The 26,711-nt window shown below is 39.4% G+C and overlaps 1 protein-coding gene across 1 annotated transcript in view; it reads left to right on the top strand.

Annotated features, from left to right (window-relative positions):
- Positions 1 to 26,711, top strand: part of LOC137282303 (LWamide neuropeptides-like) — a 136,859-nt gene that overhangs the window by 92,904 nt on the left and 17,244 nt on the right. Inside the window, exon 2 of the mRNA XM_067814044.1 lies at positions 13,190 to 13,346. The gene's annotated coding sequence lies outside the window, so the exon portion shown is untranslated. The remainder of the gene's footprint in view (positions 1 to 13,189; positions 13,347 to 26,711) is intronic.

The raw sequence follows: 26,711 nt of genomic DNA, 5'->3' as shown, positions 1-26,711 counted from the left end.
ACTATATATAATCCCAGGTTGCCGAACGCAGGACCGATGTCGTAAATCGCTTTATTTCGCATTATTATTAGTTATTTTTTTCAAATATAAGCATATGATAAACAGAATATGTTATGTGCCTAGCGATATTTGATGTATCTGTCATATCGTCACGTGTATGACGTGATATTTCTCTGAATACATGACATATCCCCTATATATAGGGTTGTAACAATGCATCGAACTATCGATTGGTTGCAGCTGTTGAGTCTCCGATAGCAATTAATCGATGGCAGAAAGGAAACACTATCGATCCATCGATAGTTTGTGTGGCTGTCGATAGTTTAGTAACTGATAAATGTGCACTGCAAAATACAGGATGTTTGGGTGCCGATTTGCAGCTTCATGGAGGTCTGTTTTAACTATTTCCTTGAACTGGGTTTCAAGTGTCTTGTCAGTTATTAAAAGAGACTGTAACTGTTTCAACTTGTTTTTTTATTTCATATAAACGATCATGACACCAAATGGAACCAGTCGAGGAATAAAAAATCGTTGCAGTAGTTGTTTGCAACAGATCTAGACTATCGCAAAGATTCGTTACCTTAAATTTTCACTAAACTTTTCACTGAAGTTGTTTCCTACCTCAATGGTCACCTCTATAAACAATGTATGCCTATTAAATGAAATTTAATATCCAGTAATAAGTATCCACACCTGATGGTCAATATTAAAAATGAATGAAACAAACAGGAAATGATTTTCCGACTATGATCTATGTGATTGTATCATCAAAGGTGCTGAACGCTTGGCGTGCAGAGCCTTGGCGATAGTTCTAAGCATTGCAATGTTTTGATAACATTTAATATTTTTCAGTCACATACAATTTCCAAGGGTATACTTTCTTTTCCCTTGCAGTTTAGATAAGATTAGCACCAGCAGACGTTTTGAAGGCAACCTTTTGATTTCTGATTGTTGAGCGAGTAGAGCACATTGAAATGATTTTCATGTAGCCAAAATCAATGTTGGCAATTTCAGTTCGTGTAAAGGACGTTCTGTTCTTAATTCTCTCGCGACTTTGAAAGTCAATTAACACTTAGGTTTCTGTTTAAAAAAATAATTAAATTTGCATGTAAATTTAAATTCAGTTCCGGTTGCATTTGTCAGTATCGTTGTCTATTCAGATATTATTCTTTTCGCACTAGTTGGCCTGACACCAAGATTTCACTCGGGATTTTAGAAACGTTTGTCAGTGCAGCTAGGCATTGTGGTATACAAAACTACAGTGTGCATTACGGTGATATTATTCCCATTTTCACTCCACCGAGCGGGGCCTTGTGGTTAAAGCGTTCGCTCGTCAAGCCAAAGATCCGGGTTCGAGTCCTCATATGGGTACAATGTGTGAAACCATGATATCAGTCCATATGAGTTATTTTAGTTAAATTTTGTTCGTTTTATATTTAAAACCAATGGTATCATTAGATTGTCGTATATATTCTTTCCAAAATATATCTCATCTCATTTTCGTCTTATACTTGTTATACGTTCCAAGTAAGTACACCAATGCGTTTTAACAACGACGCTTCTATCGAACTAACGGATACAACGAACTGTTTGTGGCGCTATGATTCAACCACAATGACTTTAACGAACTATAATTATAATGAACTGAAATTAGGGATCCCTTTGATTTCTTTTAATGTTTAATCTGTGGTGGTTACTCTCGTGTAATAATAATGTCAATTATGTTACTTATTTAGTTTATGCCTGATGGAACACTGCCAAGGAGCGCTGAATTATTACCTCGGATAACCGCAAACTGAGGCGCTAGAAGGTTAATTCCACCGGGTACCCATTTTCTGCTGGGTGAACACAGGCATTATTTGATAAACTCAAATGCCCAAGGTGAGACTGCATGTGTCACGTGTACACCAAGTAACACCTGGTCCATTTGTGAGGGCTGGAAGTGGTTGCCGCTGTTCCGTGTTTGTCGTATGATCCCCAGGGAGCTGAGAACGACATCCAGTAATCGAGGGAAAAGCAAAACAACTTTGAGCAGCTGAACTGGATGTGGCGCTATACAAATATCAGCATATTAATAATAATGGCATACAAACAAACTAAACCTATCTGTGGATGGGGAAGCGAGACTCACTGACCTCCATATCACCGCATCCCAGTTTTTTTATAAGACGCTCTGGATTGTCTTGTCCGGCATATATTGTTTTTACAGCTGTTATAATACACCGATTAACAAACAAGTCTGTTGTGAAAAAACCTCCAAAACAACCAATTCCATGTGCCAAGCTGGTCCAGGCTGGTCCAGTTATGTGGTTCAAGTTCGTCAGTATTTTTTCAGTAACAACCGTAAAAATTCAGAAGATCATGACTTGACAGACCATCCTAAATGATCAATGGACACTTTTTTCAAGTTCAGAAAACATTTCAAATAATTAAATTTTAAGCAATCATGTATCTAATACGTCATTAGCAACAGTTTTATTTCCACAAAGAATCAGCCTCAATGGAGACGTTGGGTGATTATGGTAGAGTAGGTTTAGAGCTTTCTTTACCTTCCTTAAGACATATGTTGGCCATCCGTGTGTACTTTACAGAAAATTACTTTCTTATATCCAATTTCGGGTGGGATGCGGAGCCTAACGAAACGAAGCAGCCGCGATACCGAACCCAGTCAGAGCCGTTGGGTGTGCACTCAAGTGTCATGAGGCCTTTTAATTAGCCATTGGTTCATTTGCCGATACGCTTAGCCGGCTCTTTGTTTATGGCTTATAAACCCGATAGGGGTAAATTGCGTGTGGTCTCTGATTGACGTTGTGACATATAGGTGTCAGTAAACCATACATTGAGTTTTCTCTGTGACAGGGTCTGCTTATCACAATGGATTTTATGTAACGAGATTAGATTATTTACTTGTTTGTGTACACAACCAAAATTAGACTACTGCTCACGACCTCATACTCCGGGCAGACATACTGTTTCAAGCTCCGTGAACCTATTCACTGCGCCTGCGTTAAAAGCGCAGCGCAACATAGCTGTTGAAACTACTCTCCCCCCAGCGCTGGGGGAAAATTAGTCAATCATTTGAACTCCTATTTCACGGGCTTTCTTTCATCGCGTTTTTTTCCAATTTGAACTGGCATTTTTGGTGATTTGTTTCGATAAGTGCATACCGAAAGGTGTCAGGATATGCAAAGTTGTGTTTTACGTTGCATGTGACCTTTAAAGCGTTCACACGTCACGGGTTTTATCTGCATATGAGCACAGTGCATGAAGTCCGTTTATTGTGTGATGTTGCACCAACATCGCGGCGTAAGACAATACTCGCTCACTTGCATACAATACACTTTGAATGCAAATACAATGTACAATCTGTACACTAATTATCGTCAAAAATTGATATACTATTTATGTCATTCATATATGATTGTTTTGGGGGGTTTTATTTGTTGTTCACCGCCTTGCTCAGCAACATTCCAGCTACATTGCGACGGCGAGTAAGAAATGGAGTGTAGGCGGGCAAACCCAGTGATTAACAGCATGAGCATCGATCTACGCTACTGGGATACGATAACATGTGTCACCTAAGTCTGCCACCGGGACTTCCATAACAATGTTTTCCGACAACTGATAGTCCAGACAACGGACTTTATACACCACTCCGAAAAGTCTAAATTGTTTGACTAAATCCAACAAATGTGCTAAAATGTGTACTCTACTAAGAAAGTGTAATAACATAATTCTGAGCCTATATTGGTGAATAACCGGGTTCGTTGGGCTTAAAGATGCATTGCAGCGTCTATATCCAACTCAGCTCATCAAAGATGTTTTGATTTTCCCTTGATCATATGATGTCAAATTCAAACGGCACATCGCATTATCAATCTCAACTCCCTGGGGATCAACATATGTCATATCTGGGATTTCACTTTCTTATCTTAGTAAAGTACAAATTCTAGTACTTGTTTGGTTAAGTCCCATCCGGGATTCGAACCCGCATCCTCAGAGTCAGTCATACAACTCTTGCAGCACCTAGGCATATCGAGTTCCTATCCTTTCGAGGTATTAATTCATAGCTGGAAAGTCCAGTACTTTGTCCAAGTACTGAGGTACCCATCCTCATTACCTACCAGTCAGTGTCCGTATGTCGCAAGGCATGAAACAGAACACACAAAGGTGTGTTACACAATGGAATCGTGCGAACCGCTGAAAATTGTTTATAAAAATTCAATATGCGTCTGATATTTATAGGGGCTGTGAATCAACAAAGACATTGGGACACTTTATCGACATTCTCGATAGTGAATTACTCTAATCGTACATGAAGATCCTATTTTCTGTGATCTAAGGGCCCAAAAGAAATATTGTGTCAGCAATTAAAATTGAATTAAAATTAAATGTCGTCGTCTGTGTCACGTTGACATCAAACCTTAAATATAATTTATTTAAATATAATTCATACAAAAATATTTTATACATTTTCTACTGTCGCGTGTTTGAAGCATTTCTCCCTGTGTTCTTTTTTAACACCAGAGATAAACCCAAGTTTATATATTTCTACGCAATATACCGTCACACAGAAAAGATATCGTAATAAGCATCGTTTGAAAACTTAAATCTATATCGGTATAAATCTTATAGCTGGAATATTGCTAAAAGCGGCGTGCTCACTCGTTCACCTCAAAGTCAGACATATTTCTTGAAGTTAACTGCACTCCCTAATTTGGTTCGAAGCTCACAGATGTGAGATATAAGACACCCGACGATCACAACATAACCTTTCAAAAACAGTTACAAGGGCGGATGGGTAGCCCAGTGGTTAAAGCGCTATCTCCTACGCCGAAGACCCGGGTTTGTTTCTCCAGATGGGTACTAAGTGGTGTTTCCCGCCGTGATATAGTTGGATATTGTCAAAGGCAGTGTAAAACTATACTCACTCATTTATGATCTAAAATTCTCACTTACATGCATGCTCAAAAAAACCGTCAGTGTACTCTCGGTTTAATTCTCAGCTTCCTGGGAAATATGCAACCGAAGCTCTTTCAGGTTTACAATACAAAACAAACCAGATATTTGTATAGAGCCGATATCCAGTTACTTTAACTGCTCAATGGCGCTTTTGTTTTTCCCTCGATCATTGGATGTCCATCACAACAGTACATAATATTTTCAGTCTCAGCTCCATGGGGACCATACAGCGCTTACAGCCTACCAGGCGCACCGAGATCATGTGGCTTTCCCATCCTTACGAGGTGACCATTCGCAGCTGGGTGGACTGGGACAGATAATCAGATAGGACAGATATACTTTGTCCATGTTTACGGCACATTGTTGTACCCGCAACTGGGTGTTTGCACGTATTCGTGTGGCCACCATCTGGTCATCTACCAACGGATCCGTGGGTTCTTTTAAGTGCACAGGGTTGTGTACTGCACACTAGGGGTTGTTACAACACGGAAAGAGTCTGCACACAAAGTTGACGCCAAGGTTTTTCACACCCGGTCACAGGTGGGCACCTCCAATTAGTAGCCTTACGCCCTAGACAGCTCGTCCACCGCCTAAGCGCTGCCTACGATAAGCTCGCCCTCGCAGTTCTCACCCTTTGATTACGGGAGTTGAAGCAATACATCGAAGTATCGACTGATTGCCATTGCTGAGTCTTCGATACCAATTTATCCACGGTAGAAAAGAAAAACTATCGATGCATGGATAGTAAGTGCGACCATCGATAAATAAACATTGACTTCTGTTGACAAATATATGTAATGTGCCAACCCAAAGTTTGACCCATTAGGCAGTTGAAGACAAATGCCAGCCCGGATCTTCACTGGTTTGCACCGTATGAATTCCGGATGTTAAGGTGTGTGTAAGATTCAAGTTTAAAATTTCCCAACAAATTTCACCCGTAGAAAACAATCACGCACGTCGCCCACTTCTGACAAAATTGATGTGAAGAAATTTTCGGTTTTGTTACTTATTCTGTCTATTCACCGTGTAATTAGCCGAGGTGGGAGTTGCTTTTAACGGCAAGAAACCCCACCGGATGCATTAATGTCATCTTTTGAGAAAGATCTTCTCTCGAGAACTATACATTCTCACATTTACCAACAAACCAATACATCGATTAGATACTATCGAATTACACAATGCTCTGGCGACTTCTAATCTAATTGGAAAATAATCTCTTAAACGAAAACCAATTTAGGGCGCTGTACGTCATTTTCGGGGACATCCCACTAGGTAACTTTAGACACTGTCTCCACCTGAGTGATGTATTGGTTAGCAGATTAACGCACTCTTCCTGTCGTAGTAGTAGTAGTAGTTGAGGTGGAGTAGACAAGGACGATGTGGGCTCTGAGGACTGAAGTGATGACGGAACGCCAGACGTGATGATGGGGTCCAAAGCAATAATGCATAAAAGTTCGTCACTTGATAAAGTATCAAAAATGCACCTTGCATTGAAACATATTTAACTTTATTGAAATCTAAGAATATAATGCGTAGAATAACAATGTCAGTGCACTTGCAATATATAAAAATACCGGTAGATTTGATGGAGTTCCATCACTTTATTATCTAAACATGCAAGAATATTAATGTCAGTGCACTTCCAATATATAAATACCGGTAGATTTCACGGAGTTGCGAGAAAGAGTTCACCAAAGAGTTTGAAATGTTTGAATTTTTAACTTTGAAGAAAATAAATTTCATTTCCTGTTTGAACATAAAGTTAAACATGATTTGTGATGAAAGCATTTTAAAGCATTACCGCATTACACTGGTCAGCAAAATTGTTTGTTTTGTATAATGTACCATTTAAATGTACCAGCTGTTCAACAACGACAAAGGAATTTCTTAATTACTTTCAGGACGCATTGTCATTGTGTTCCTTCTGCCTGTAAATTACCTTAGACTTGCACTTGGTTATTTTGTGGGCCTGTGGCCTTTTACAAATGAATGAACGAACGAACGAGCGAACGAATGAATGAATGAACGAACGAGCGAACGAATGAATGGAGCGTTAAGGGAATGTTGCGTATTACTTCCTCATGGAAGCGTTGAGCGTCCATTATGCAGACAGAATAAGATTTATAGAAATCGTAAAGCGAATACCCGGAAGTATTCCTCTCTGTGATTTATCACGAGTTTGGGAGTTCTTAACGATGAATCGTACGTGTATCTGAAAGTCGTGAATATTAACCTTAAAAACAGATAATGTGATCGCACAAATGCATTGATGTATGACGACGGTTTGCAAATAATCAAGTCTCGTCCAGGCAATCCCGTGATTTACATATATATAATCGCCTACTTCATGGAGCTAGAAAAAGGTAGTTGTTGTTTTTTAAATACACCACTTATACATTATTTTTTTCAAAATAGTTATTTTCAACATTTACGTAACTTTGGGTAGACTTGAGCATAATATTCCCGATAAGATTTTGGTTGTGTTTTTCAGTCCTTTTAATATACTAAACGTGTCCCCTGTTAGAAAGCCAGCTTGTTTCACACTTAGTGAGTGAGAGAGTGAGTAAGCTGGGGGTCAAAACCGGGTCTTGAGTGTGGCGAGCGAACGCTTTAACCACTAGGTTAATATATTAAGAGAGTGCTTGATAGCCACTTTAAAGATGCTGCACGGCGCTAGGAAGAAATTATGCGCACACATTACTATATTTTCCCCGTTAACCCAAGCTGCCAGGGGTGGGTTAAACCTTTGTCTTCGGTGTGACGAACGAACGCTTTAACCACTAGGCTAACCACAATATTACGAAACGTGGATTCTTTAATTTATTAGAAAAACAAGCAGCTGTACCAGAAAAGAAAACAAACATCAACAACAATGGAAAAACGACGCATTATCATAAAAATGAAAAGTATCGACTTGAAGTCAATAAATCGTCCACCTGTTATCGGTATTCTCTGTTAAAACAACGTATGCTTTGTGCAGTTCTTATGACTCCTTTCCATCGCGTAGATAATACGATGTTTATATGTGATCGATGGCTTCCCAACACAGGTTTCTCACCTCTTCTAGTAAAGGGCAAAGTGAGGACTTTGATATTGGCCTTGCAAACAGGTCCGACATATTTTAATTACGTGAGTGAAGGATTTTATACCCTATTATCACGTTGGGTTGGTGGACAGGTTGAGTGCTGTGCCTCTTTAATATTTCTAAGGCATCACTTCGTGTCTGCTTAATGTCAGAGTGTAGTACAGATGAAGATGAAAAGCAGGATGGAGATGCTAGCAAAAGAATATCCAGAGCGAATGCGAACACAAGATCCTGTTTTATGTTTTTTGTTTGTAGTAAGCGACACGAATGGTTTACATGCTCTGGGTCCGATCAAACCGTTCGAAGCAAAACATGATCGATAACCCTATCGTAAATTATTACGAGAGTTACAACAACCCGTAACTGTCTATGTTGAAACACAAACCAAGAATGACGTTAAAACCAGCTCAGTTTCTTATTATTTATGCTTCCTGTTGCATATATTATCGTCTTCATGCATAGAAATCAGGGCTGTATTGATGAATCGAACTATCGATGATTGCACGATGCCATTTAGAAAGTGGTCAAATGCAACATATGTCATATCTGGGATTTCACTTTCTTAGTAAAGTACAAATTCTAGTACTTTTTTGGTTGAGTCCCATCCGGGATTCCAACCCGCACCCTCAGAGTCAGGCACCTAATCGCCGGCACACAAAGTCAGCCGCCTAGCCCGCTCAGCCACCGCGACTTCCACAAGGGCTAGGCGGCTGAGGGTGCGGGTTCGAATCCCGGATGGGACTCAACCAAAAAAGTACTAGAATTTGTACTTTACTAAGAAAGTGAAATCCCAAATATGACATATGTCAGTTTTCCATTCACACCAGTTCTACCTTTTTTGCGTCTAAAACCTAGCGCAATCATTTACGGCCGACACTTGAGTGTGATTAATCTCGTATTTTGTTTTGTTTGATTTTTTTCTTAAATTTTAATCATTCAGATTAGTACATGTAGATTCAAGCATACATGATGCCACACAGCTAGGACACAATACGACAGATGTTCATATGGGAATTTCACCAATGTCACACTGGGAATATTTGGAATAGTGATGACCACTTTTTTGTCAAGCTGTCGTTTTGTATTTTTAATGGCAATCATTTTTTAACAGTCTTGAAACTACCACCCAACATTTTTACAAACGTATCCAGCGTTATTTGTTTTAATATTTAATACACGAATGTATTTTTTTACCAGGAAGAAGTATATGGTTCATGTGGTCGGTATTACTTCCGCCAGTTAAGGCTGCATTTTTTCAGTGTAAAATTTCCTGATGATTTTTTTTGTAACATACACTTTTAGTTTCAAGCAAATGTTTTCACACATTCACATTCACAATAAACATGTATCACATTTTCCTAACGTTAAATTACCAAATGAACAAAGTTTTTCGTCCAGTTTTCATTCTCAGTATATTTTCTTATCTTGTAGTTAACTTTTTGTTTGTCACATCAACGATATTCCTTCTGTTATGTGAAGACAGCAGGAGCTGACAAGCCAACATAATCATAGGATCGAACCCAGGATCACCTTTTTACTGTCATAGATTGGTCAACCGTCAACATAAAATCATAATGTAAAATCGAAAGCGTCATCTTAACACACCACGTTGGTGGATTGATACTTGGGTAGTTCCAGCACTCTCAGATTGTCCATAATGTGACAATTCCAATTTCGGCAACCTATCAATTGATATATCGATCTCTTGAAATAAATGACCCGTGAAGGTCCCGGGGTAGAATAGGCCTTCAGCAACCCATGCTTGCCAGAAAAGGTGACTATGCTTGTCGTAAAAGATGACCTAACGGGATCGGGTGGTCAGGCTTGCTGACTTGGTTGACACATGTCATCGGTTCCCAATTGCGCAGATCGATGCTCCTGCTGTTGGTCACTGGGTTGTCTGGTCCAGACTCGATTATTTACAGACACCCGCCATACAGCTTGAATATTGAAAAGTGCGGCGTGAAACTAAACTCACTCACTGACTCACTTGAAATAAATACCACAGACTAGTTTGTCACAATAGCTTCGTCCGAAATATCTGTCCAGTGAATTTTCCTAATGAGCGAGATAAAATTTGTGAGAAGTTTTCCTGAGAAGGCCCAACGTCACGTCGTAAATGATGTACATTGCACCAAAGACTGTAGATAGTGTACAGTCTTTCATCGAGATCGAGCAAAGTCATCTTTTAAAACCTTGTCTCTTCTGAACACCATGAAATCATCTAGATCGTCAGCTAATTGTTTGGCAATTCAAAATCATTCTGTATTGTGTACCGAACAGTGCTTCAAATCAGACGAACCAGTTTGGGATCAACCATTTAGCAAAAGTCGTCTAGCAAGGGCTAATGATTGAATCAAGACAATTTCGAAGTTTCACGATCACGAGACAATTAAATCAGACCGTTTCCTTGACATTTTAGGTTTTCAATTTGTAACAACGGTGGCAAATAGGGAGTTGTAATTAATGTACAGGTAGGTTATTTGATGTATACCGCCATGAGTTGAATAGCTTAACGCCAGTTAAAACAGTTTTCTTTGATATCAAGACAAGACAGTTTAATGTCAAAGAGAGAACCTACGGCGATCGAGGTAAGAACGTATTTTGCTGACAAATCAGATCCTGGGTTGATCATGGACACGTTTTAACACAGAGAAGAACCTTCGAGCAGATGTCTGATTCCATTTGAATGTTTTCGTGATTAAGTAAGCAAGTATAGCTTTAAGCAACTATTGTCGATGTTCCAGCAATATCATGGCGGGGAACACCAGGAACAGGCCTCACGTTGTACCGATGTGGGGAATCGAACACAGGAATTCGACGTCATGAGCGGACTCTACTGATAACGGTGTTTCTTGAGAATAAACCAGAGGCTAGTTTGGCATAAGTAAATGCAAGATGTTTTTATGAATGCTAACGTCTGCATTATGCGATGGAATATTTCGGTATATAGTACACCCTGGTTATATAGCCACCATTTCATATCCAAGGTGGCATTATAGCCAGGTACGTCAGGCAGAGGACTTGTGCAGTCAACAAGGTGACTGAACTCTTGTCTCCTGTAATACTTTCTGATAACGTATCAAAACTGTATTTTGCACTGAAACATATATTTAATTAACTCTTTTGAATTCCAAAGATGCAAGACGTGGAATAGCAACATCTCGAACCAGTACTCTTCCAGTATAGAAAACTACTAGTAGATTTCATGGAGTTCAGAGGCACCGAATACCGTGTAACATTTGAAATTACAACTTAGCAGAAAATAAATTTCATTTTCCGTTTGAATGCAGAGTTTACATGATTTGCGCCTAAAGAATTTTGCAATCTGCAATCATCATTATCAAGCTTTCTCAGTGTGCCAGACTTATTCCATTTATCAAGACAAGAAGAAAGGTCAGTCAGTTCAATGCTTCAAGTTACTACATTGTTGGATTGCATTGATTTTCTTGTTTTACGCACTCAGTAATGTTCCAGGCATATGTCGGCGGTACTTAAAATAATGGAGTGTGGGTCTGATAATCCAGTGACCAGTAACCAGACTATCGATCTAAGTGAATGAGTTTAGTTTTCCATCGCACTCAACAAACTTCCAGCTACACGGGTGTAAATAATCGAGTCTGGACCAGACAGTCTAGTGATCAATGGCATGAGCATCAATCTGCCCAAATGGGGACCAGTGACATGTATTAATCATGTCAGCGAGGCTGACCACCCGATCCCCTTAGTCGCCTCTTAGTGGAGTCGCGGAGGTATGATTACGTGTGTGAAGTCAGCAAACCTTCCCACCCGATTCGGTTGCTGTAGGTCTAACCCAGATCTTCACGAGTCGGTAAAAGGTTTGCCAGTGTGAAATAATATACTGTATACATAAAAGTGCAGCATTCAATGATTTTCTGAAATGAAATTCGTTATGAAAGACACTTCCCTTGTTATACAAGCTACTTATATATCTTCACTTTCTATAACTCACTTTGACATTATATGAAGCTGAAAAGGTGCTTTAAACAATGGGTGACGAATCTGGGTTTATTTTGTTTTTGTTCTTTTTACAATATTCCTTAAATGTGTATCATGTTGCCATGGACACTGAAGAGAGCACAATCACTCCAATGGTCCAAGTTACTACTGTGTATGTCCAAGCTATATGGTGGCGGTCTGTAAATAATCGAGTCCAGACCAGACAATTTGGTGATCAGAAGTACGAGCATCGATCTCGGCAATTAGGATGCGATGACATATATTAAACAAGTCAGCAAGATTGACCACCCGATCCCGTTAGTCGCCTCTTACGACAGGTATGGGTTACTGAAGACGAAATCTAACACGGATCTGCACGGGTTTCTAAAGTGTTGGAATTAGTCTCTCAGTGCTCCAAATGTGTATAAATGGCTTTTAATAAACACCTTCACATTCTCTCCAGATAAATACAGATGTAAAATATAAAATGTTTAAGAATGCTAAGTGTGTTTACAGTCACCAAGCTTTTGTCGCCTGTTTGTCAACAATTAGATTTAAATTTGTACCGAAATCATAAAGATTTCAATACAAATTTCAGAATTAAATAAAAATAATTCCCATGTAAAACTTGTCACTCCAAAGCAGCAAATTTCATTTAAACCTAAAAAATAACCCTTCATCTAACCTTCTGTTGCAATCTTTGATCGTAATCCCCCCACAGTCAATTAAACGAATTTGTGTTGCAATCAGAGAGAAAACGTCACTTCTTCACGCGATATCTGACGCATACGAATCTTTGTAGTGAGTGGTTTGTATGAGAGCCCCTTAAAAGCTCATGGACGATGTGCTGGCAATTTGAAGGTAAAAAACGATACATCACAACCTTCCACCCTGTCCTGGTGACACGAACTCAGTGCCTGCCTTCCCTCTAATCCGCTTAGTTGAAACAGTCTACGGGGCCATCTGGCTCCAATTGACCTCCAGGAAGAAGCTGTCATGCCTCAATGGGAAAGTTGTCCCAAGTGGTTAATATTGCAAGGGAAGAAAACCAACACCTTTCAGTTATATTAACGAGCCTTCAGAAAACAATTAAAGCAATCCTTTGTATAAATATTTTAATATTAATAAGCATCTTCAGGTGGGCTGATGGTGGTATTGATCGATTGGCATTGCTGACTTCAGGTTGACGTAGAAGGCCGCCTTACTCAAGCTGTGGGAAGGGACGTCTTCCCCCTCAATCGCTATAAAACCAGAGAGGAAGCAAGGTCGATCTTTAAAGACTTGATTGACGGGGCAGAAAGCCATCTTTTGTAACACAGACAGTCAGCAGTTGACATTGGTGAGTACACAGATTTCATTTGGGCAAGTCGTTTCATTTTTAGAAATGTTTTTTCTTAGAATTAACCGTTTCTGAATTTGTTCCTTTGTTGAGAAATACTTTTTACGTTGTTTCCAAGGTAGCAATTATTATCTCCAGCAGAGACATGCTCTAAAGAGAATGGATTTCCAGCGATTGTGTTTACGAGAGAACGTTGTAATTCTCAAACTGTTTTACTGTTTATTATCGGTGTTACGTTATGTGCTGAGAAACATATTTGGTTAACTGATCCTGGTAATATCAACAGTATTGATCGAGTGGTTTTGTTATGTGCAATGGTTATAAGATTTTCTTGTCGTAATCTAAATGTCATAATATAATAATATAATGTCGTAATATGAATGTCACGGAAATACGTACATACCTTCTATCTTAAACTGCATCGGGATAGTATCACATAGAATTACTTCTGTCTGCATCCATACAGAACTCGCTGTTTAATATCTTATTTTATTGTTTAATATAAAAGACGTTTTGATTTATGACATGCATATACGTATTAGTATTGCAATAGTTGGTCGCAATAGTGAGTGATTGAGTGAGTTTAGTTTTACGCCGCACTCAGCAATATTCCAACTATATGTGGCGGTCTGTAAATAATCGACTCTGGACGAAAACAGTCCAGTGATCAACAACATGAGCATCCATCTATACAACTGGGAATCGATGACATGTGTCAACAACCGAGCCAGACCACCCGATCCCGTTAGTCGTCTCTTAAGTCAAGCATGGGTTGCTGAAGACCTATTCTACCTTGGACTTTCACAGGTCTGGTCGCAATAGACTAACGCCATCGCCATGGGCTATAGCTATCGCAATGCTTGTTTACCCTCAATGGTCACCCTTACGGTGAAGAATCGGCATGTATTCCACGTGCAAATGCTGTATATAAGAATATATTATATAGAAGTATATAAGAAATTATTATTATATTAAATTATTATAATATTATTATTATTAAGAAATTATTGTAATTATCGTTATCGTTATCATGATAAATCATATCAGACCTCACCTCATATGATCATAATTTTACTCATTAACGTTCTACCCGATATACAATTATCTGTACATGTTTTACACTAACAGCGGTACTTGGGTCTTCTTCATATGTAATATGGCAATCATGTATAAAAATTCACAGGGATGTTTCTAATTTCGCAAAGCTTCACGTTTGTTCGTAATCAAACATTCAGTAGCCCAGAATTCGTCCTGGATGTTTATTCTTGCTAATATTGATCTCGTTTATTTCTTTCTGACAACACACGTCCATACAAGTATTACTTGTCGCCAACTGTCTATTTTCACATGACATGAGAGAACAAGTCTCTATTCTGCAACTGAAAAAGTACGACTTTTATTCCACTATGGACTCATTTTTAAGAATTTATGTATAGAATTTTAAAGTATAAAATTCTTTGAGTTCACTTTGTGTTTTACTGGAATATCAGTTCCTTATATGATGCCATTCTTATGATTGACTCAATCACGTTCTCGGCAAAGACGTCGAAGTCAAATTGTAAACATCGAATTCAAATCTTTAATTTGATTCTTACAGATTACATATTAAATTCATCATGAATACTTAAGTGCTTAATCTCTTAAGCACAGATCCTCGTAAGAACATGATCGGTTTTTGTTTTTTGATGACACTTCTGTTCCTTGCAATGTTTTATTTCCATTAAGGTTTTTTTCACTAATTGAAAAGAAGCCATATCTTTGTGTTATCTGATTTCAAATGGCGCCGTAGGCTCTCTTTAAAATAATTGTAAAATAACTTTTACAAAAAACAGTTTTGTCGAGTTTCATCTGCCTCATTTTGTTGTCATTTATTATCAAACTGATTCAACATCCCAGCCTCGTCCAAAGGATACAATATCCAATTTATTTGCTATTTGAAATATACTGGACAAAATAAGTTAGGGATATCTGTGTTTTTATGACTGATATTTTATCAGTATGTCAATGAATAAAAACATCATTAGTCATCATTTCAACATTTACAAATATCCCTGTCCAATATATAAGCGACAATACCCTTTATTCAAAATAAACTCACACATTTCACCCATTGGGGATTCGAATCTGGGTCTTCGATGTGACGAGCCAACGCTTTATCCGCTGGGCTAACCCACCGCCTTTCAAATAATAATCGATAGTACGACTCCGATGTTGAGCATGCGTGCATGAATCCTATTAGTTTTATCACATACTATGCTGGGTTATAACGAACTTAAAAACTTAATATTAAATCGTTATAACGATAGTTGGACTAAACACACTGCGACTAAAATGTCCAGCAAGTGACAAGGGATATATAACAACTTTTGTGCGTTATATCCGTCTATTCGTAGAAGCGTAGATGTCTACGATATTGTATACTTATCTTGAAACAGGTACACTGCAAATTGATCGACTCTTGTTTTCTTAGCGAAAAACATGTCAGTTCTACTATGATTACAAGTGATTAATTGGAGGTGAAACGTCATACTTAAGAATATTTCGCTCATACGATGACGTGCATGCCCGTGTATGTACGGCTGCTTGTAAGAGCCCAGACTTAAGCTAGTTTTATAGTGTCAGCTCTCTGAGATTCCATGTCGCATCTAAGCATGAATATCTCAGTCAGGCACGTTTTACAGATTCCGAGCTGACCAGTCCTCGTTGTACCCATGACTTTTGAGCGGTAGGCAGGGACCAGCATGTACCATATTTTTAACGTATGACGCGGAGGGGAGTCGAACACGTAACCTTCCGCTCACCTTGCGAACGGTTTAACCACTACACCACGGAGGCGGTTTGGTGGATTAAAGTCATTGAGAGGTTTTGGTTTTTCCTTAAATTTTAATAACGCAGATGGAGATGTGTATAATGTGTTGGAAACACAGTGAGTGAGTTTAGTTTTACGCCGCATTCAGCAATATTCCAGCTGTACGGCGGCGATCTGTAAATAATCGAGTCTAGACCAGACAATCCAGTGACCAACAACATAAGCATCGATGACATCTGTCAACCAAGTCATCGAGTCTGACCACCTGATCCCGTTAGTCGCCTCTTACGACAGGCATAGTCGCCTTTCATGGCAGGCATGGGTTGCTGAAAGCCTATTCTACCCCGAGACCTTCATGGGTCTGGAAACTCAGAGGCACATAACGGAATTTACAATAGCCTCTAATCATCCATTGTCGATGACCATAAAATTATCACAACTGTATAAGTGTTTCGTGATGGATGCAGCATTTATCACATAGTCTCATCTGCATCTTCAATGGGTGGGAAAGTGGTCAAAGTGTTCGCTTATCACATCTGAAACCCGGTTTCATTCCAGACATTGTTTTATAAAGTAAGCTAATGGATCTCTGTCTTTAAAATATCAACATGACTACATGTATAAACATCAGACATTTTTCTGTTGCTACGTGATATGATAATGGATATGTATATAGCGCACATATCCACGCACTAGTGCATGCTCAAGGCGCTGGCATTTTTCCCTCGATCACTAGACGTCAATCTGGACAGCACATCGTATTTCAGTCTCAACTCCCTGGGGAGTATACAACTCTTGCTGCCACTGGGCGCGCACCGAGTTTATTGAGGCTCTCTCATCCTAATGAGATTTTTTTCTGAGGGGAAAATAGGGATCACATGAAAGCACAAGTATGACTTTACTTTTTTCCCTGGGTTTCTTCACGTGCTAACTTATTTTTCCCTCAGTATATTAAGATCGCCATATATATGAGTCGAAGCTGACTGTATGTATGTAAGTGAGTGAGTGAGTGAGGAAGTCAGTCAGTGAGCCTGTCCATGAGTCAGTTTATCAATTGGCCCCACACACGCCTCATAACCCACTTGTCCTGGCCCATCCCCTTAATGCCAGGCAAGGCATCACCAAGTACCACACTCTAACGTCTTTTGACATGCCACGCCACAGCTTTACCACGGTTTTCCTCTCTCAGAACAGATACCGTACCTACAAGCAGCAGTTTGACAACCCTAAAGAAATGTTCGTAATCCAACGGGACTTCTTAAGTCCATTCTTAACACACTGACTACGATCAAAATTAAGAATTCTTAGGGCTACGAACGCTTCGAGAATAAGGGTCTTGGATTTCTCCCAGTATTCAGACCCTACATTGTTCCTGTAGGCCTCGTTCAAAGCACCCTAGGACGAAGGAGGTCCCCAAATTATAACGTGTCACTCTTAGCCCAAAGTTTGTTCCAGAATTCATGACATCAACCGCCGGTTTGCCAAAGTAAGATTCTAACATTCACACTAATCGATGATGTTGATACATCACTATCTTTACCTTGTTTTATTTTCACAGACTCAAACAGTCATATGACATCCCAAAATAGCTTCTTTTCCACATTACTGCTATTTACCGATACACATCCTACTTGTGAGAAAACTAACAAGCTTCTTTCAATATTAACCCGTAACCTTCTTATAACCGGTTAGATGTATTAGTTTAGGTGAATGGTTGTTTGGACAAGCTAAATTGATGTCTTATAATGTTATTATTAGCATCTGATAAGGCGCTAACGGTTACACGCTTGTTGAGAGCACTAACCCTACCTGAAAACATCATTTGACTTCAGAGCGTAAAGCGCCAACAGTCTGTTCCTGTTGACAGCCTTTGTGGTTAATCCGTTAAATCACATTTAATGTCAACGCGCTGCGTTGTATTTGGAGACGTGTTGTCACATGTAACCAGGTGTGCTCTAACATCCAACATAAATACTCCCGCTGCGTCAAGTGTAATTAAAATATCAAAGTGCTGCACTAGCCTTCTGTCATTCATAACGTTGAATTTAGCTAATCTATTCAACATTAATGGTGTGCCCTCCGCGTCCAAAATATCTCCTATTAACTCAAATATAATGGTCAGCGGATATTCTCAGTATGTTTGACAACGTTTCTTGACTTCTGAATAATCGGCAATCGATTCTTGCAATAGTTTAGGGCATACGACTGGGCATGTGGAACAAGCTGTCTTTATACAGCTGCAACTCTGTGAATACGAACACAAAGTTTAAAACCCGATGGAGTAAGAATGAACTCCGAAATGTGCTGTTAAAATAGAAACTGATATCCAAACAATCTTTGAATACTGTTTATCTAAATGCATTTCAGTGGAAGGGTAACAGCATGTAGATTAACCCGTTCCTTTTTTAGTGAGTTATGCGTGTTAAGGCAAGATATTAACAGAATAAAAAGTGAGAGACATAATATACATACATGTGCTAGTGTTTCATCAGAAAAGCGGTTCTTGGAAAGCCTGTAAACAAGCTTAGGATAGGCAGCAGCATTGACACTTTAAGCCTTCATAGCAAGATCAAGTTTCCATAAGAATTGCGAAATGTGCATTTGATGATGAAAGCACCAAAATTGGTCAGCATATAAAAGAACATGTCGATAAAAATTATGGAAGATATGAAGTACTTCATTTTTTTATCTTGTGTGAATACGCAGTACGTATACCTTGAGACTCTATTTTCAGTGTATTGACATTCATCACTCACCTATAATTTTCATGGTGATTTAAAAGTTAATACAAAAGACAAGAAATCCAATATGTTACAATAGTACAAAAACATTTCGAAACAATGAACATTCCCTCTTCCCATAATGGCGGCAAACAGATAGATTTTGGACTATTGAACTCTGGACTATTGAACAGGATTTACCGTATTTAAACTGCATAAAATGAACATAACACGTAGTAAAATAAATGCAGAATGAAAAGTCTTAGATATGGGTAACGATAAAAAATTATGTGATTATTAACCTACTTCATGGCTCAATGGCCAGAAAGGGAGATACTTCAGATTATCTTTCGCAAGGGAGCAGATTTCCTGCACAAATCACATTTCATTGGTTTGCATTGATTAATTGTAAATATCAATTAATTTAGAAGGGTTGCCCATATCTTTTCCATCGAATGACATCCTTCCTTCACCTTACTACCTACTGGAGTTATGTCCAAGTGATCAGGAACCAAAGCTACCAAGGTCTTCCCAAACCTCATGTCAACACTAAGAAGTTCCCTTTTACGGCAAATTACCTGTCCTGCGGGTAGGGGAAGGGCGACAACTTGCTCGCAGCATCAAAAAGATCTTACAGAGCTGAAGGTTGCTCATCTTGATATTGTTATCATACGAACCTTCTTGGGGTTCACCATGTCCAGATCCATCAACAATGCAATGATATCTCACTTCAACGATCCACATAAGAAACACCGTAAGATTTGGCATTTTACCCACGTAAGATCACATATATTGAGTATTTACCAAAACTGAATGAACTTGTACGCAATGCACATAATAGCAATTGCCTTGACATAAATATTTGCGCAGTTTACCTAGATGGGCAATCTGTCTGTTTTTCTGCATGATACCCATGCTTAACAGAAGACAGTTTGGTTACATACAAAAAAAGGATGAAAATGACTGATCGATGTTTTTGTTTCGATGCCCGACGAAACAGCTAGTTGATATTCATCGTAGGCGTGTAATTAATCCTCAGCGTACACTAAAATTACCAATTTGAGGTTATGAAGAGTCATTGGTTGGTTTATGTAGTCATTTAGCCTTGCCACAAACACAGCCTTACGAGGAATCAAGGTCAAGGACATTGTTACTTACGTCATTCGTATGTTCCCAGTAGTATTGTTAGAATACGCGCTGGACTTCAGTCAACGAGGAAATGAGTTGAGAAGGAATCGCGGTGTGATTCATGTCTGAAAATGCAAATCGTAAACACTTCGTTGGTTGGTTATTATTAAACTCCACGCTCACCAATATTCCAACTATATGGCGGCGGACTGTAAATAATCGAGTCTGGACCAGACAATTCAGGGATCAACAGCATGAGCATCGATCTACGCAACTGGGATACAATGGCGTGTCTCAAACAGCGAGCGAGCATGGGCATCCAGTCTCGCTAGTCGCGTTTTACGACAAACATGGGATGCTGACGGCCAATTCTAGCATGGATCCTATCGGGTACTAGGATTTATGGTGTCGATACTGTTCTACGGATCAATTTGCTTAGATCTGTGTCCACCTATGTCCCTTTTGTTTATATTGATATGTGGTGGTGTTCCGATTGACATAATCGAAGGATGGTCGCAGTGACCAAACCACCACGCAATCGATCACAAAACTACTGTTTTAAGCTTTGAAACACTTGGCCATGGAACATATCTTCGAAGCTGTCAGGGAATGAAAACTTGTTTAGTTCTTGGAAAAGTCACTCCACTAAATGAAAAGTCACGACTGAATATTTCTTTAAGAATCCGGGAAGTAATTGTTCATGAAGTAGTAAGATGCTCATGTTACAGGTTGCATCAGGTTGTTATCTGCAATAACAACCTGGATAACAAATCTGAAAACTGACGCTAACCGATTTTTTTCGACGTTTTTGTCGTTGGATTTTCTTATTCAATCTCTTCGAGAGGTGAATTATACGCTCGAGCCGCCTATCGCCTGAGAATGCAGTTTCAACCCGCACCAATTTAGACTTCCTCTTTTTTATTTTTATTTACTGCGATACGTAGATTGACATTAACGCTAATGTTGTTTTTTTCTGTCAACGAATTCATGTTGCCATACGTGAAAATCTCATGAGATACGAGTTGTATGCAACATAAAATGGTGAACACAAATAACAAAATGGGTGCAGTCTTTGTTGTTATGACAAGTGGCATGCTGCAAATTGTTACTACAAGTCGCCCTCTGTTAAACGTAGTGTAAAGACGGGAGTATCGGAAGCCTGTGATAACGTGTGATATCGTAAATCTGAAATAGCTCATCATCTGTCGTGAGTTTTACGCCATTTGTATCCAAGGTGACAATTCCGGCAAATCAAAATACCTTACTATGAATTGACTTTGGTCCGAATTCCTGGATATTCACTTGACAAAGGGCCAAAATAAGAAATACGGGGTAAGAACCCCATAGGCGTAATACCGCACGTCCGTCCTCTGCTGTGATGGTTTATACAAATTTGATTCACTATAATGCCGGCCAAAAACTGTATTAAAATGCCCCCTCCAAAGAGGTATACAGATTTAGAGCGACGATTGGACAGCTCGTAATTCTTCGTTCTGTTCTAGTTCTGTGAACATGTAAATCATTATTATGCATTGTTAGTTATTTTATTTAAAGAAAGATATCAACTTTTTTATGTATGTTATTTGTCATGTATAGAATAAAAAATACTGCCCCAATGACTGCACAAATGTAAAGGGCATTATATAGTGTGATCCTTTTTCAGTTAATTTCCGGTGAATATTTTAGCATTGACTATGTAGTTGTGAAATCATTGACTGTCCGTTGTCTACAACATGTCGACCTAAACGGCGTATCCCTCCAAAGTCACCAGTTTGTTTCTCCGCCCGTCCAAAGTCGAACTTACGAGACCTAATCCGCTTTTACGCATGTCATATTTCGTTACCCGAGAGAACAAATTTCAACCTTAGAATACCAATATCTTAATCCCTTAAGACAACAATTCTGGGAATGGAATAGTGCATTGCAAAAGTCCAGGTTACCGACCATAGCCAAGTGATATTAATAACAGTGATATAGAATCCCAAGTATTTAACGAAGGACGGACCTGAATATTAGACATGGTTCCCGCTCGTTCTCGTCTAACTTTCTCACTTGGGAGGAGCGGTGGGATAGTCTTGCGGTTAAAGCGTTCGGTCGTCACGAAGAAGGCCTGGGCTCGATTCCCCTCATGAGTACAATATGTTGAGCCCATCTCCGTGGTACCCCGCGTCATATTGCTGGAATATTTCTAAAAGCGGCATAAAACCTTATTCACTCATTTTACCAAGGAAAGAAATGGGCCTCAAGCTCTCAGGTCAAAGGGAGCGGTAGGGTTACTAAGTGATTACAGCGTTCGCTCGTAATGCCGAATTCCTGGGTTCGACGCCGACATGGGTGCAACGTGTGAAGCCTATTTCTGACGTCTAAAGACGGCGTAAAACCCAACTCACTCACTCACTCACTCACTCACTCTCAAGTCAAGGATGTAGAATGAGCTCCACTCCTTGCAGTGATGAAATGCGAATGTTACCACTCACTCACTCATACTTAGAAATAGGTTCAAACCTCCAGCAATTACGCTGTGTGGGCGAAGTCTGTAGACTCTTACAAGTCTCTCGCGCAGTTCAGTAGTTCAAATGTACGCTCGTCCAGCCGTAGACCCGGTACGATTTTTTCAAAAATGAGTACAATGTGTGAATCCCATTTGTGGTGTCACCGCCGTGATAGTGATGGCATATTGCTAAAAGCGGCGTAAAACCATACTCACTCACTCACATCGCAGCTGTCAAAATAGGAATATACTTTTGTGAAGCGTCGCATGATTCTCGCACATTCTATATCGTCAAGAGAGTGGGTTTAGTTTTACGCCGCTCCCTACAATATTCCCTCTGTATGGCGGCCTTCTGCAGATAATGAAGTCTTACCCAGAGACTCCAGTGATCAACAGCAAGAGCATTGATCTACGCAACTGGGATACCATGACGTGTCAACCAAGCCTGACCACAAGATCCCGTTACTCTCCTCTGACGACAAGTATGGGTGATTTCATCTAGACAGAAGTGCGCGGATGTAAAGTAAATGTTTTTCTGGTGAGGACAGATCAGATTATCGTGAAATACTTTAGGCAGAACGTTTTCCCGTCAGACAACTGTTATATCCACACCCAGTATCACTGCTATAACACTACCATGTGACAAACATCCTGAAAAGTTTCTTTTGAATAATAGCGGATGTATAAAATTCGGTGGGATCGGCTAGTCATTTTTTCCCTCAGCCCATCCCCTTCAGCTTTCCTGTCAAATCTATTCTAAAATAAGTGTGAAACATCATTTTTAGGTGAGTGAATACCGTTTTACGCCGCCTTTAGCAACAATCAAGCAGTATCACGGTGGGGACACCATAATAAGTTTCAAACATTGTACCCATGTACATCATTTGGGCAAATGAACCCGGGTCTTCGGCGTGACGTTTAACTACTAGGCTACCCCACCACCCTACGATATATTGGATAGAAGCATGTGGTGTTTTGTTTTTTGTCTTGTTGCCCCCGGACAAATTGTCTGACCTTTCGCCAAACCCTCCGTATGAAACCGTGTAAAATTCAGTATATATATAGACATGTACCAAGAGTTTTGGACAGCGTCTGACAAAGCTCACGGCATAATGTGTCTTTACGGTTGAGTGAGTGAGTTTAGTTTTAGTCGCACTCAGCAATATTCCAGCTGTATGGCGGCGGTCTGTAAATAATCGAGTCTGGACCAAACAATCCAGTGATCAACAATATGAGCATCGGTCTGCAATGACATGTGTCAACCAAGTCAGCGAGCCTGACCACCCGATCCCCTTAGTCGCCTTTTATGGCAAGCATGGGTTGCTGAAGGCCTACTCTACCCCGGGACCTTCACGGGTCATTTATTTCAAGAGATCGATATATCAATTGATAGGTTGTCGAGATTGAAATTGTCACATGCCAATACTTTGTCTTTGAATCGTTTCACAGAAATATTCAAGAAACAAATATTTAAATTTGTAAATAAATCCTTTTGTGAAGACTGATTCAGACAAGGGAAAATGTAGTTTTGATTCAACAGGATTTTAACATTATGGCAAATGTTAGATTGAAGGTAAACCAATATGGTGTACCCGTGATGATCCGAGTTAGAAGTGCTCTTCAGCAACCCATGCTTGTCGTAAGAGGCGACTAACGGGATCAGGTGGTCAGACTGGCTGACATGATTGACACATGTCATCAGTTCCCAATTGCGCAGATCGATGCTCATGTTGATGATCAGTGGATTGTCTGATTCAGGCTCGATCATCAACAGACAGCCACCACATAACTGGGATACTGCTGAGTGCGGCTTAAAACAACAAGCATCCAATCATATAGTGCAGGGACTATGACCGTGTGTCTCAGAGTCACTGAACCACATTATCTGCCCTTCCAGCCAACACGTTTAGACATACGGCAGTCGTACTGCTGCGGTCTTTTTATGGAGCGGGACCCTGTCACTTGTTTTCTCTAGTAAATATCGTTCGTCAATGGCTCCAAAGTAACAGTCTTTTCTGTACTATCTACTAGGACTGACTATGAAGAGAAAGTAACTATTACGACCAACTATTGCAATGCTACTGCAGTTGTTGTTTTCTCATTGAAGTGTCTCATTTGAAGTCGCATGAGCGTATAGTTCATATGAAATCAAAATAAGCTGAAGTAATTTCAGTCTCTTTTAATAAATGACAAGAACATCAAAACTCAGATTAAGTGAACAATTAAAATGTAAGCGTTGTGAAATACTGGATACCAAACAAAATAAATATAAACAAAAAATTCTACGGTGCGCATTTATCAACGGAAGTCAATCACTAAACTATCGATGGTCACACATACCATGCATCGATCGGCTTTTTTGTGTGTGTTCAGTTACCGTCAATTAATTACTATCGGAGACTCAGCAAGTGCAATACATCATTATTTCGATTCATCGTTACAGCCCTACTAATTACGTAACCAGAAGTCAACAAACACTTTTACTTATCATGTTTTGGTTACGTTTCCTTGCGAATCTATTCCAAGAATAGAAAGGCATTCAAGGCAGCTACAGTAAAGTTTCCTAGTAGATAGTTATTAAGCCGCACTCAGCTAAACTTCATTTATTTCCAGAAGTTCACAAACAGTACAATATACTTTGTGAAAAAACTTGGAAAAGAAAAAAAGAACACTTGTACGTTCCTTGTGTGTTCCGTTATTTCTTTGTTTGACTTTCATATCTGCTAATCTTTAAATGAATATCACCAGTGGCTCCAATTTCGCCCCCGATCCTAAAAATAAGTTTCTTTGTCTCATCGTTCAAATCTGTTTAAACCTGCTAAACTAGTCCATGGGACTGGGTAGTCTAGTGGTTAAAGTATTCGCTTAAGACCAGGGTTCGCGATCGATTTCCCACATGGGCACAATGTGGGAATTCCGAAGCCAGTTCCTTGTGTCCCCTGTCGTGATATTGTGGAGTATCGCTAAAAGTGGCGTATTTTTTTTCTTTTCTTTTTCATTGTTTAATCTTTTCTAAGAAACATTATTGTATTCAGCCTTGGTAACCACGGGTTTACAAATAAACCCCATTAGTCCACGTGATAATAATTACTGGTTTATAGACTTAATTATTAATTTTATGACCGATTCTGTTCTAAATTTACCATTATTGGCTTTAGGTACTTAAACATTTCATTTGAATATGTTTTTCGATTGATTTTTTTTTTATTAATTTCCAAAACATGTTTCATATCTGTCATAAAATGCTTAATAGAAACTTTGATATCGGTAGAGAGAGACTTGTAATAAAGTATTTTAAATGCACATTCAAAAACTCAAATACTAGGTAAAACTAAACTCACCACTAGCCCCTGAAGGGTGACGTTTGGAAAGTATAACGCCGGACTGAACGTGTTCACACTGCATATTTGAAACGCTGCTAATGCTAGCAGTTTTAATTTACATATATTCCTCCACCGTGTTAGAAATCAAGGGATTCCATGGAAGTAACACCATCTCCCTGGACTGTGTCCACAGACTGACCGATCAATGGTGATTACACATGCAGATTACGATGGTCCAGATTGGTTTAAGGAAATCAATCGTTGTTTTTGTCAAGCTGTTGACAATAAAGTATGGTTTACCGCTGCCGCCCGGTGAGTGTTGGTGTATGGCTCCTTCGTGTTGATGAATGTTCCAGCTTTGTCAGCGCGGGATAGATTAATCACTTACAGAGTACCCTTGATTACTGTTAATCAGCTGTTCTTTGTTACCATAGCGACAAACCGACCTTCAAACAAACCATAAACCCATTTCACCCTTGTCAGTCTAGTCTTGTACTAATGCGGGACAACGAACAGGAACTATAAAGGAAACATATTAACTTGTATTTTGGGTGGCATTGTTATTGATGATATGTAATAAGTTGTGGGCTTGTCAAGAGGGAACTGGCTTTGTGTGCCCTCTGCGCGACCACTATCCAGTAACCCACTGTAGTGTTTCGGGTAGCATGCAGTCTATCCATTTCAGTTCATTACGTTAGTTAAAGATTGACAGTTTTCAAATTTGAGGATGTGTATCGAATCGTGGAGTTCAAGGAAGGCCATTGTTTTTGTTTTATCCTTAAAGTATTCAATATACAGTATATGTTTAGGCCCATCGTGTCAGAATTGTGCATCGCGAGTTAAAGCATTGATGATAGAGATTGGTAGAATCTTTGTTTTCTTGAAGACAGGCTC

Source organism: Haliotis asinina, chromosome 4, assembly GCF_037392515.1.
Source record: "Haliotis asinina isolate JCU_RB_2024 chromosome 4, JCU_Hal_asi_v2, whole genome shotgun sequence".
Lineage (NCBI taxonomy): Eukaryota > Metazoa > Mollusca > Gastropoda > Lepetellida > Haliotidae > Haliotis > Haliotis asinina.
This window is presented reverse-complemented; position numbering and strand designations above follow the sequence as displayed.